General features: G+C 44.7%; 1 long non-coding RNA gene across 1 annotated transcript; it reads left to right on the top strand.

Annotated features, from left to right (window-relative positions):
* Window positions 1–10,581: 10,581 nt before the first annotated feature.
* Window positions 10,582–12,814, top strand: LOC308589840. The gene is made up of 2 exons (XR_014009502.1): window positions 10,582–10,656; window positions 12,321–12,814. It is a non-coding gene; the product is annotated as an uncharacterized lncRNA (long non-coding RNA).
* Window positions 12,815–13,907: the final 1,093 nt, after the last annotated feature.

The raw sequence follows: 13,907 nt of genomic DNA, 5'->3' as shown, positions 1-13,907 counted from the left end.
CTTAGCTACTTCTATTGTGCAACCTGCCTTTACCTTTACTCTCCTATCCTACCCTGAGTTCATGCAAACCCAGAATTGTGATGAGGCACTACAAATCCGCCAATGGAGGCTGAGCATTGGTATTCTTCCATTTATATATATATATATATTGGGAGATATCACTCTGAAAAGAGTACTGGAAAGTTGAGATGCATTTCTTACTTACTCTGCAGTAGTTTTTCCTAGTCCATTCTACAACTACAGTGGTACCTCGCAAGACGAATGCCTCGCAAGACAAAAAACTCGCTAGACGAAAGGTTTTTCCGTTTTCGAGTTGCCTCGCAAGACGAATTTCCCTATGGGCTTGCTTTGCAAGACGAAAACGTCTTGCAAGTTTGTTTCCTTTTTCTTAACACTGTTAATACAGTTGCGACTTGACTTCGAGGAGCAACTCATAGAACGCAGTGTACATAGTAGCCTTTTTTGAGGTTTTTAAAGACTTTGGTGATTTTTCCAGAACTTCTTTTGCAGCCATTTGGTAAGTTAAGTTTTTAAAACTTTTTTTGGGGGGTTTGGATTTTGGGTTGGGGTGATTGGAATTCAAGGACTTGGTGTTGGGGAGGGGTTTGCAAGAATCTGGAAGCTTGTGTTTTTTTTCCTGCATTTTTATGATTTTTTGTGACCATTGGGGCACTCTGCTGTTTTTTCAAAAAAATTTCTGGATTTGAATTTCTGTGTGCTGGGTGGCTGGGGGAACAGTTGGGGAGGGGTTTGCAAGAATCTGGAAGCTTGTGTGTTTTTTTCTGCATTTTTATGATTTTCTGTGACCATTGGGCCACTCTGCTCTTTTTTAAAAAAAATTCTGGATTTGAATTTCTGTGTGCTGGGTGGCTGGGGGAACAGTTGGGGAGGGTTTTGCAAGAATCTGGAAGCTTGTGTGTTTTTTTCTGCATTTTTATGATTTTCTGTGACCATTGGGCCACTCTGCTCTTTTTTAAAAAAAATTCTAGATTTGAATTTCTGTGTGCTGGGTGGCTGGGGGAACAGTTGGGGAGGGGTTTGCAAGAATCTGGAAGCTTGTGTGTTTTTTTCTGGCATGGAGAGGCTGCCAGTTCTGATGTTTCTGCGGCTGAAGACTTTGCAGCGGAGTTCCTGGAGGTTGTGAAGACGGAGGGCTACGTTCCACAGCAGGTCTTCAACTGCGACGAGACCGGGCTGTTTTGGAAGAGGATGCCCAAAAGGACTTTCATCACACAGGAGGAGGCCAAGTTGCCTGGCCACAAGCCCATGAAGGACCGTCTGACCCTGCTCTTCTGTGCCAACGCAAGCGGTGACCTGAAGATCAAGCCCCTGCTGGTGTACCACTCGGAGAACCCACGGGCCTTCAAGTGACACAAGATCGACAAGGAGCGGCTGAGTGTCATGTGGCAATCCAACAGCAAGGCTTGGGTCACACGTGTGCTGTTTGTGGACTGGGTCAATCTTGCTTTTGGCCCTGCTGTCAAGCAGTACCTGCTGGACAACGACCTGCCGCTGAAGGCTTTGCTTCTGATGGACAATGCTCCTGCCCATCCTAAAGGCCTTGAGGTGGACTTGTTGGAGGAGTTCAGCTTCATCAACATCATGTTCCTGCCACCTAACACCACGCCACTGCTCCAGCCGATGGATCAGCAGGTCATCGCCAATTTCAAAAAACTCTACACCAAGGAGCTTTTCAGGCGATGCTTCGAGGTGACTGACTGCACCACCATCACCCTGCGGGAATTCTGGAAGGACCACTTCGACATCGTCACCTGCTTGAAGATGATCACCACGGCCTGGAACAGGATCAGCCAGAGAAATTTGAATTGCGCTTGGCGCAGCCTGTGGCCGGACTGTGTGGCACCAAGTGACTCTGATGCACCAGAGTCAACAGTGGTGCGGGACATTGTTGCCTTGGGGAGGACCATGGGCCTGGAGGTCACGGAGGAGGACATCTGCGAGCTGGTGGAGGAGCACGACGACGAGCTGACCACCGTGGAGCTGGTCGAACTGCAGGCAGAGGCTGCGCAGGAGCAGGCCTCACTGGAAGAGGAGGAAGCAACTGAGGAACGGCTGTCCTCCGAAAAACTGAGGGACATTTGCCTGAAGTGGAAGGAGGTGCAGACTTTTGCAGAGCAGCACCACCCTGAGAAGCACGTGGCACATGACGTTGGGAACATTTTTGATACGAGGGTCATGTCGCCTTTCAGGGAGGTGCTAAAAAGGCGGATGAAGCAGCAGACTATGGACAGGTTCTTGAGCAAGAAGCAAAGAGTGGAAGAGGAGCCTTCTTCGAGTTGTCCCCCAGAGTCTTAGAAAATGTACTGTACACTTTGTTGATTTTTAAATGTTTTTCTGTCATGTTTATAAAGTTAATTTATTTTCCCTTCAATTTTTGAACTGCTCTTTACAGTATGTGTGACTTTAAAGAGCAGTTAATAAACTGTTGTTGTACCAAATTTGGCTTTGTTTGGACTTTTTTTGACCATAGGAATGCATTAATTGATTTTCAATGCATTCCTATGGGATTTCGTGATTCACAAGACGAAAAATTCGCTAGACGACAAAACTTGCAGAACGAATTAATTTCGTCTTGCGGGGCACCACTGTACTTGTCAATAGCAGTACATTATCACGTCTGTATTAGTGATTGATAAATCTGCCCATTTCAGTTTCTCTTAGTTTCTTTTTTTTAAAAAAGATATTTATTAAAAGTTTTTAAGATATAACAAGAAAAAAGAAAAACAAACATACAAAATAAAAAACAGTTAAAAACACACATTAATTTTCAATAACATAACTTCCATACACTTATTTCCTCGGACCTCCTCATACCTCCCTTCTTTGTATTCCAGTTCGATTTGTTAGATCAGCAAATCCTTACCATTAAACTTTTACCCATTTGTGAAACCTCTTTTTTTCTCATATCTCTTAAAGCATTACAGCTGGAAACCGCTTAGTTTCTATCCAACATCCTTCTAACATTCATTAATTTTACAATGTTTCTGTAAGTAGTCTTTGAATTTCTTCCAGCAGTTTCTCTTAGTTTCTCTCCCACCCCCTGCTCTTAAATCCAGTTCACAAGAATATTGTGATTTTTTTAAGTCCTCATGAAAAACCATCAGGATTTTAGTATGCATTTTCGCTACTATACACATTTTTGAAAGCAATTTTCCCTAATGTAAAGCATTCTGAGTGTCACATTCACAAATATTTATGCACAATTAACCCCAGCATTTATATTGGTGTGTGTGTGTGTGTGTGTGTGTGTGTGTGTGTGTGTGGAGTCTGATAAAAAAATCAGAAAAGTGTGGACTTTGAAGTATATCTGCATTTTGCTTTAAATATTGTTTCCGGATACAATTAGGAAGGCCTACATGAAATGTGGACCAAATTTCTCCCTCTTCCTTAGGACCTTTACACATATGCATATATTCTACTTGACTTCTGGGAGTGCCTGATATAGCATGATTTCAACCCAATCATAATCCCGTCAAGATTTGTCAGTTTGAGAGAGGGAACAATTTCTTACTTGATTTGTTTCTCTATTCCTATTAATAGCTGTAAATCTCTGAACACCATGAATGGAAGGTATATGTAAATTCGTAATACCTACTTCCCATACTTCCAATGAAGAATGTTTGTCATCACCTAAAAGCAATGATAATCTCTTTTCAGATTACTTTGTAGCTGAGATGCTGTGTCATCTGATGATTAACCTGATTAATGTTGCGTTGGAGTATTCTGTTGGAATTACTGGGAATTAAGCAAAATGAGACCATGCTGTATGCACAGTGACCTTTCAGGAACTCAAAAGAAAGCGTGTTTATTTGTATGTGTATTTTCATAAATGGGTCCCCCAATCTCCACCATTTGAAGCTGAGAGAGACAAAAGGGAAACCATTTATGTTTAGCCATGAGATTCAGCTAGCATGAGAATCCCTGATTGTCTTGGCTGGGTGATTCAGACCCTTGGTTCATATTTTTTTACAATACAACTTTATTGTCTCTACACCCACATACTAAGCAACAACTGTAAAGTTATGGAAACAAATAGAAGGATCTGGGAATGTGAGACTATGCTAGGACTCTCTGGGGCTCTGGGATGCTCTGAACCTCACTTCTGAGCAACCTGAAAAATAAAACTACCTTATGAAGATCAGATTATTATGTCAAATTCCATATGTAATTTCACAAATACTTATGTGTTGTGATAAACAACAGGATTCTCCTCTGAAACCGATTTTCGTATATGTCATTGTTGGTCCTGAAATGTACATAACAATAAGCAAAATGTGAAAACAGAGAGGACAAGCCCATGATCTCTAACTTATCATCACTAGTTTTCCAGGAGGATTTCTGATCTTTCCTCATTTGGTTCTTTGAAAAATGAAAGCTGAGATCTTGTAAATTGAAACAAAGCAAGAGAGCTTAGAAACTGCATCCTCCTCCGTCACTTGGTGGCCTTGAAATAATGAAAGGTCAGGGTTAGTGGTCGTCTGTCTCCATAATTTCACTAGCAATTGGCAAATACAATTTAGAAACTGCCAAGGAGTGAAATTGATCTTGCTTCAAGGGGGGAGGGAGTATCCATCACTTAGGATTCCTTTACTCATATGTCACAACAAAAATGAATTCAAACACATTGGTTGCTCACCTTTCCTTCCTGAGAATCTACTCTTCAGTGATCCTCACATATTATCAGTAAAACTGAAATTGCTGCACACATCAGGATAGGCTCACCTGAAGTTAATGTGCATTGTAGATGCTTTGACTGCAATCCTGTGCCTTCTGCATGGGCAACTGGAGAATAAGCTGAGAAGTGGATCTTCATAGGAGTCAAGCAGAACTCTCCTCCACATTGCCATTATGGTGGTTGGCCTTTCCCATGCCAGGTATGCTCCAATGTAGCCAGGGAATTGGCCAGGGACTCTGCTTATGCATCCAGAAACTAATTCTTTTATGGGTGAAGTGCAAGCAGACCTCTGCTTACCATGAATTACCTGGATGCATTGGAATTTGTCATAAATATCAAGTGCTCACCCAGCGTTGTAGTAGCATGGAAGAAGAGGGACTTCTGTGACCTTTATTACAGGCCGCTCCATGTTGTGCTTCCACAGAGGGGAGGCCTGTCAAATGGGAATGTGTTGTTCCCTGCCCCTGCCATTGCTGTGTAACCCCCACTTTTGCTGCGTTCCAGAACGCCCCTCTCCTCATTGAACTTTATGAGCGAGAGAGAGAAAGAATTCCACAATGCTTTGCTGCTTATCTGCTCAGCCCTAGGGGTGGGGAAGATGAGGGGCAAAGTGGTTCATCACAATGCCCCCTCTCTCTCTCGCTGAACTCGGTGAGAAGGGAGTGTTTCAAAAGGTATGACACTCATGTTCTCCACCCAGTGGTGTAGCTTGGGTTGCCAGCCCCCGGGGCCATGTGACACTCATGTTCTCCACCCAGTGGTGTAGCTTGGGTTGCCAGCCCCCGGGGCCATGTGGAGGGGGGGAGGGAGAGAGGGAAACAGACAGTACGAATGCACATTTAACTGCCTAATAACACCAGCATCACCCAGAATATTGCAGCTGCAGAGATAATAGAAGAGTTGTTCCGTTGTCCGGGTTCACATGTAGAAGCTGTTTTTAATGGAGCCCAGCAACAAAAGCACACAGGTGAATGAGGCAGCCCTGGGTGTTGACATTTTGCGCCCCTAACAATGTTGCGCCCGAGGCAACTGCCCCTGTGCCTTCCCATACTACACCACTGTCTCCACCCCAGGGCGGGGAAGATGAGTGGTAAAGCCAAGTGCCAGGACACTAATGGAGTGGGAACACATTCCCCCATTCATCAAAGTGGTGAGGCAAGTAGGGTGCCATCTCTTGCACTTCTGCCACCTGAGGCAGCTGGTTCACCCTGCCTCGTGGGCGGGCGGGTGGGCTCTGTGTCACAGACACACACACATGAAAGTAGCAGGATTGCAGCATCCAGAAGTGTTCACAGCTTTTGAGACTATGCAATGAGGACCTCTCCTTTGTCTTCTCCCACTGTAGCCCCTGCATGCCTCTGAAATATTCAGTGGGGGATCTCTGCAACCTCCAAGGCAGATTTTGGTTCTGGGCAAGAGACTTCAACAGGAGAAGAAAAAGGTGAATTCCCATTACAGAAGCAGAAACATCAGTTTGTCTGACACTCGATGCCCTCTATTTGTCTACTTCAGTGGTTCCTAAACTGTGATCCACAGACACCCGTGGTCTCTGAGTTTCATTCAGATGGTCTGTAGATTTGTGGCTGAAGATGGAACATTGCATGGAATATTCATACTGATATGAATTGACTTGCATTTCTTAATTAATTTCTTATACAGTCATACCTCGGTTTGCAGATGATTCAGGTTGTGTTTTTCCGGGTTACAGACCGCCAAAACTTGAAAGTACTGGAACAGATTACTTCCGGGTTTCGGCAGTTGCGCATGTGCAGAAGCACTAAATCGCAACACACGCATTCACAGATGTGCCACTGCGGGTTGCAGGCACTGTGGATTGCGAACGTGCATCCCGCACAGATCACGTTCGCAACCTGAGAGTCCACTGTACTGTATTACAATTATATTGTATTGCATTTTATGAAATTCAAATTGCAATATAATAAAACACAATATATAAGAAATAAAGGAAGCAATAAAAACCCAATTACAGTGGTACCCCGCAAGACGAATGCCTCGCAAGACGGAAAACCCGCAAGACGAAAGGGTTTTCTGTTTTGGAGGCGCTTCGCAAGACGAATTTCCCTATGGGCTTGCATCGCAAGACGAAAGCCCATAGGGAAATGCTGGCGGTCGGGAGCAAAGACTTTCGCCCACAGCCGGCCTTCAGAAGAGGACCTCTTCTAAAGGCCGGCGGGGGGCAAAAGTCTTTGCTCCCCCCCCCGCCTGCCTTCCCCCCCGCCTGCCCCGGGCGATCTTAAAATGCTGGCGGGCGGGAGCGAAGCGTTCGCTGCCGACCCCCAGCATTTTAAAATCTCCCCCTGTCCCGGGGAAATTTTAAAACGCTGGGGGTCGGGAGCGAAGCGTTCGCTGCCGACCCCCAGCATTTTAAAACGCTGTTCCGAAGCGGGGAGGGGGGGCGGGAACACCTGCCCCAGCCGCCCCACTTCGGAACGCTGTTCCGAAGCGGGGAGGGGGGGCGGGAACACCTGCCCCAGCCGCCCCGCTTCAGAACGCTGTTCCGAAGCGGGGAGGGGGGCGGGAACACCTGCCCCAGCCGCCCCGCTTCAGAACGCTGTTCCGAAGCGGGGAGGGGGGGCGGGAACACCTGCCCCAGCCGCCCCGCTTCGGAACGCTGTTCCGAAGCGGGGAGGGGAGGCGGGAACACCTGCCCAAGCCGCCCCGCTTCGGAACGCTGTTCCAAAGCGGGGAGGGGGGGCGGGAACAGCTGCCTCAGCCGCCCCGCTTCGGAACGCTGTTCCGAAGCGGGGAGGGGGGGCGGGAACAGCTGCCTCAGCCGCCCCGCTTCGGAACACTGTTCCGAAGCGGGGAGGGGGGGGCGGGAACAGCTGCCCCAGCCGCCCCGCTTCGGAACGCTGTTCCGAAGCGGGGCTGGGGGCGGGAACACCTTCTGAAGGCGGGCAGGGGGCAAAAGTCTTTGTCCCCCCTGCCTGCCTTCCCAGGGGCTTTTAAATCGCCCCGGACAGCAGAGAAGTCCTCCGCTGTCCGGGGCGATTTTAAAATGCCGCCCGCCAGCATTTTAAGATCGCCCGGACAGCGGAGAAGTCCTCCGCTGTCCCGGGTTTTTTTAAAATGCTGGGGGTGGGAAGAAAAGCCCTTGCCCCCCCCAGCCTACAGAAGAGGTCGGGGGACAGACTGTCCCCGGACCTGGTCTGAAGGCGGTTTCCATAGGAACGCATTAATTGATTTTCAATGCATTCCTATGGGAAACCGTGCATCGCAAGACGAAAAACTCGCAAGACGAAGAGACTTGAGGAACGAATTAATTTCGTCTTGCGAGGCACCACTGTAAAAGCCATGCAACATCTATAACCACCCATTGCAATTGCTAAAACAGGCAGAAAGCTCATTAAGTGGTCCAGCAGGACCCACAACAATTTCAACTGGTCCGTGGGGCTAAATGCTTGGGAACCACTGCTCTACTTCTTGTGTGCAACGAACAAGGACGGTCAAAATGTGTCCTTCAGACAAGTTATACTTTAAAAAAATACCAGTTTATCCTTCAAGAAAAGATGTCCTTTGACAATGCATGCATTTAAGAATATAATCTATTACTACAGACCCTTTATTAGAGGCCGACAGAAAGTATTATTGAAGGGGGAAGGGGGAATAAGCCATGTTAGAAAAATATGTTTTGCTACATTGAGTTTAAATGTGATGTTCATTGAATTGTAAGGGGAATGTGTGTCTTCAGGATGCTCTAAAACATTATCCAATGATGAACATCAATTTGACATGCTGTCAGTGTATGCTTCATGACTTGGATGAGGTCTGCAAGGCAACAAGTGTAAGGAGCAAAGACCGGATCCCAAAAGGCTAAATGTCATAACATTTGTTTAATGTAATCTCTGCATTAACATTGTTTTCTTGTTCAGGTTAGCGTTGACGCCCCCCCCCCCAATAGAATATGTTGTCTGTAATCCAACACAGAAGTGAGTGTATATTCAGTGCTTTTTTCTGGGGGTATGCAGGTGTGTGTGTGTGTGTGTGTGTGTGTGTGTGTGTGTATCTATATCTATCTATAGATATAGATATAGATATAGATATAGATATAGATATAGATATAGATATAGATATAGATATAGATATAGATATAGATATAGATATAGATATAGATATAGATATATAGTTTCTTCTCTAGTACAGTGAACATACCCCCAATGGTGGCCTCATTTCATGTCAACGTGTTTCCTGAGTCTGAGACAGTTGGAGGATGGATGGTGGCTAACAGATTGAGGTTGAATCCTGACAAGACAGAAGTACCAGAAGTACTGCTTTGGGGGACAGGGGGCGGGTGGGTGTGGAGGACTCCCTGGTCCTGAATGGCGTAACTGTGCTCCTGAAGGACCAGGTGCACAGCATGGGAGCCATTTGGGACTCACGGCTGTCTATGGAGGCGCAGGTCAATTCTGTGTCCAGGGCCGCTGTCTACCAGCTCCATCTGGTACGCAGGCTGAGATCCTACCTGCCTGCAGACTGTTTTACAAGAGTGGTGCATGCTCTGGTTATCTCCCGCTTGGACTACTGCAATGCGCTCCACTTGAGTCTACCTTTGAAGGACGCGTGGAAACTGCAACTAATCCAGAATGCAGTAGCTAGACTGGTGACTGGGAGTGGCCGCCGAGACCACATAACACCGGTCCTGAAAAACCTATATTGACTCCCAGTACATTTCCGAGCACAATTCAAAGTGTTGGTGCTGACCTTTAAATCCCTAAACAGCCTCAGCCCAGTATACTTGAAGGAGCGTCTCCACCCCCATCATTCAGCTCAGACACTGGGGTCCAGCTAAGGGCCTTCTGGCGGTTCCCTCACTATGAGAAGTGAAGTTACAGGGAACCAGGCAGAGGGCCTTCTTGGTTGTGGCGCCCGCCCTATGGTATGCCCTCCAAACAGATGTCAAGAAAATAAAATACTATCTGACTTTTAGAAGACATCTGAAGGCAGCCGAGTTTAGGGAAGTTTTTAATGACTGATGTTTTAATGTATTTTTAATATTTTGTTGGAAGCTGCCCAGAGTGGCTAGGGAAACGCATCCAGATGGGCAGGGTATGTATGTATGTATGTATAAATAAATAAATAAATAATATCAGACAGAAGCAAGTGTTTAATGTGTGAAGTAGAAGTTGGAATCTAGCACGGTGATTGGTTAGTTTTGTTGTTACCACCTCCAATGGTGGCTTCCTTTCCTTTCCTGGTGTAATGCATGTTCTTTGTACTTTTGTCCATATACTGCATTTATTTCCCCCGATTTGAACTATAAAATGGTGATTTTCTTGAGTGAAAATGTGAGTACCCCTAAACATTTTTTCTTTTAGGAAAAAAAGCAATGGATGTATTTGTCTGGGAGTAAGATCCATTAAACCCGGTGGGGCTTGCTTCTCAGTAGATATGCATAGTATTGCACACTTAGTTGACTTTATATCCTGTTGAGAATCAGTGGGGAAATCTAGTCACTTACAGAGCAATTCTAACTGCCCACTGGCTCTTTGGTGTGGTGGATGCTGGTGCTCCCAGTATCTGCAAGCTGGCCACTCACAGTGGCAGTGGGGGGGGGAATGGAAAGGCGGGCAGATTGGTCCCATGGCAAGTGGTGCCAGCTATGAGAGAAACTCTGGACCCACTCCTGCCCCTTCCTTATCCTTAGAACAGCTGATTTGGGAGCTTAACACTAGGGGGGGTGCTGTCCACCTGCACTTTTGGCAAAAGTACAGCCGCACTGCCAGAAGTGTGATGCCTTCAGTCAATTCAAACTTCCCACAGCTTGAGGGTGTGTGTGTGGATTGCATCCCTAGTCAGTTTCAGTTAAATATAAGTTCCAGCTCCACCAACCTTCACTTGCATGGAGCATCTAGAACCCTAATCTTCCATGGTTCTAAGCTGTACAATGACTCTCCACAAATGGAGGTGTGCACTTCAGAAGTTTGAGACTGATATGTGGGGCAGGTTAGCACACTTATTTCCACACTGTGTGCATTAGTTTTACTCACGAGTAGAATGTCTAAGGAGGGCTTCACTTCCTCTAGACTGGGGATCTGAAAACTTGAATTCCCCAAACATTTTGACAGCCTGAAGTTTGATCTGGAGAAACCAAAGGACAAAATCTGTGTTCATCAAATACACATACGTGGCCCTTGCGCTATTGTTAACTTTTGATGGAAGACAAAATAGCCTTTGCTGTCAGTGTAATCTTGTAAGAATGGAAAAGCCTTCAACCATAAGTGGAAATCTATAGTGTGAAATCAGAGAGTTGGAAGTAATTGCTCTGTGACCAGAACACCTCCTAAGAGCAGACAAAATTATGAACATGGAAGGGAACAAAGATTGGTGACGAAATTAAATGAAGAATTAAAGAAAGGGGGGTGTGATTTTTCAGAAAGGTCTGTGTTCCTTAAACTAAACAGTAAATCCTAATCTGGCATTTGCAAAATTCAATACATCATTGCTACAGTTGTATATGCAACCAAACTGAACTATATAATATCTAGTTCCTTCCTTCTTTTTTGCTTAGTTCTTTGAAGGACTGGAGCAGATTTACATAAAGTTTATTTACAGTTTCCTCCTTCCCACCCAAAAAAATTCCTTCACACCAGCCCTCAAAATAGGATATATATATATTTAATATTTTATTGTGAAAGTCTCAACTTTTTCTCAAAGAAGGAATAGTAAAGCACCAGTCTCAAGGAGCCCTCAGTCATAGCAAAGAGAATAATTTCATCAGGCTCAATCTTCTAGCGCCTGTAATTTTTCCTCTGGTTCTAATTCCATTTAAAACACAAGCTTACAGATGCACCAGAAGATTTGGGTTTCAGCCATAATAGGAATCAAGGTCCTTGAGTTAAGGTCCTACTGTACGTGCCACCCCTCTGAGAGGTGTTTACTAAAAATATAAAATTGTACCAGAGCTGACAAACACTCAACATCTGGCTTTCGATGGCCCCCCTACTGTTTGTTTATTTCCCACTCAGTTTGGCATACAAAATTATAGACAGGAGACCCCTGAGTAACTCTAATTTAAATCAAGTATCTGAGGCAAATGCTGATTTGTATTTGACGTGAAATGGGCCAAAGCATTCATATTGGCTAAAGCCACGTTCTGTTTGGTGTATGCCACTTGACTTTCAATTGTGTTGGTAACATACAACTTTTGGGGGCACTCAGCGAATTCATTTTGTGCTTATCCTGAGAGATGCATGACATTGGCTGTGTTTAAACTTTTTAATCAAATCTAATGTCTCCCTGAAATTCCCTCCGTGCTTTGTTTTGCCTCATTGTGAACACAGAAAAGTAAATTCAGCTTTTCCCAGGTAGTTATCTTTCTACAAGTCTGATCATGTCGAGTCTCCTCTTATTATAATTTCCCATACTTTATCTTTGGCTCTCTGTTGCATAAAGATGCCCTGATTAGCGCAAGATTTATTGTGGTAACCTATGTGTGTCGAATATCAACAATATGGATAATGGGTAGGGGCTTTTTGGTTGTTGCTCAAATTCCCACAACCGTTTACATTAACTCTGAGCCATTTCTTCCTAAATGGAACAATAAGGATCTGTGAAATTGCGTTGAGCCGTGATTGAATTCTCTCATAACGATGCTTTCGTTCAGCCACCTCCAACTGTGAATGAAAAGAATCCAAATCTAGAGTGAGATCTGACATCACATTTTTCAACTAACCGATGGCTCCTGGAATGAGCAAGTGAGAAGAGGGAAAGCAAACAGAAATATAATTTCCCCTGAAAAGAGACCTCAACTCTGAACTGAAGAAAAAGTTAAGTGCTAAGAAAATAATGGTCTTCGTTGCCTTTGTTTTCTGGTGGGGAAAACGTTTCCCCAGAGGTCATGGGTAAAAAAGAAAAGAAAAAGGAAGATAATATTGGTGCAATGCAGGAATTCTAATGTTTGTCTTCCTCTCTATTGACCGTCAGACAGGATGCAAAGTGGTGACCATTTTGGATATTGTGATTAAAGAAAAAGGTTGATTGTTTCCTGACTCATCCTGCATTGAAACCGAGAGGCAAGGCTTTCAGCAGAAAAACTCATGAGGCTTCACCTCAGTAAATACGATAAACTAATAAATAAATTCAGCCTGTGAATATGCAGCCTGAGAGTCTCATTTCATGTTTGGGAATTTTTCAGAGGCAATATGCCAATTACTGTATAGATAGGTCTAGAGGCAAGAGTTGGAGATGATGGATGTTACTCTTGCCATTGTGCATTCCAAGCACACAAAGTCAGGTGTTTTGTGTTTTCTTGACAAATCATTTTTATTTGATTTTACAATACAAAATTATTTTTTAAAAAATCAAGTACATAACCATATACAGAGTTTGCTCCAAATCTCAGGACTTCCTCCCACCCCTTCCCTGGTGTCCCATTTTAAATATTAAAAACTGCATATTCTTCTGCACTCTAACTATTATATCAATCCATATTTTCCATGGTAATTGTTACACTACAAGTGAAATCAAAATCCTGCCATTGTTTCCATTTGCTTACAGAGGTCTCTTGGATAAGTTATAAAATTTTCCCATTCTATTGTAAAGTTTTTGTCCTCTTGGTTCTTGAGTTTTCCAGTCAACTTTGCCATTTCGGCATAGCCCATTAGCTTGGTTTGCCATTCTTCTCTTGTTGGGACTTTTTTTTCCCCATCTCTGGGCTAACAGCATTCGATTGGCTGTTGTTCCATACATAAAAAGTCTTTTCTGGTTCTTTGGAATGTCAGTACTTGTAATTCCTAATAAAAACGCTTCTGGTTTTTTTAAACCAAAGTTATTTTAAACATTTGTTTTCATTTCATTGTATATCATCTCCCAGAAAGCTTTTGCCTCCTTACTGGTCCACCACATATGATAAAAGGTACCTTCTTTTTCTTTACATTTCCAGCATGTATTTGTACTTGTCCTATACTGTCAGGGGTTCAGGAGCAGAGGCAAGGGCAAGGGAGGAAACAGAGAGCGAGGGGGAGGAGGCAGAAGAAAAGATGAGTGATGACGACGACCCGAGATCTCCGAGTCTTTCCAGTGAATCAGAAGATTCACAGAAAGGAGCACCAGTGGTCAGGGCAAGGGGGGAGCCTAGGGGGACACCCCAGGAAGATAGAGCCAGAGGGGACTCAGAGGAGAGCAGTTGGAAATCGGGACCAGCGTCACAGCCAGAGAGCAGGGAAGAGGAGGAGCGCCAGAGATCAAGCGC

The sequence above is a fragment of the Podarcis bocagei genome (assembly GCF_964188305.1).
Source record: "Podarcis bocagei genome assembly, chromosome: 6".
Lineage (NCBI taxonomy): Eukaryota > Metazoa > Chordata > Lepidosauria > Squamata > Lacertidae > Podarcis > Podarcis bocagei.
Note: the sequence above shows the minus strand (reverse complement) of the source record. Positions and strands in the feature narration are given on the sequence as shown.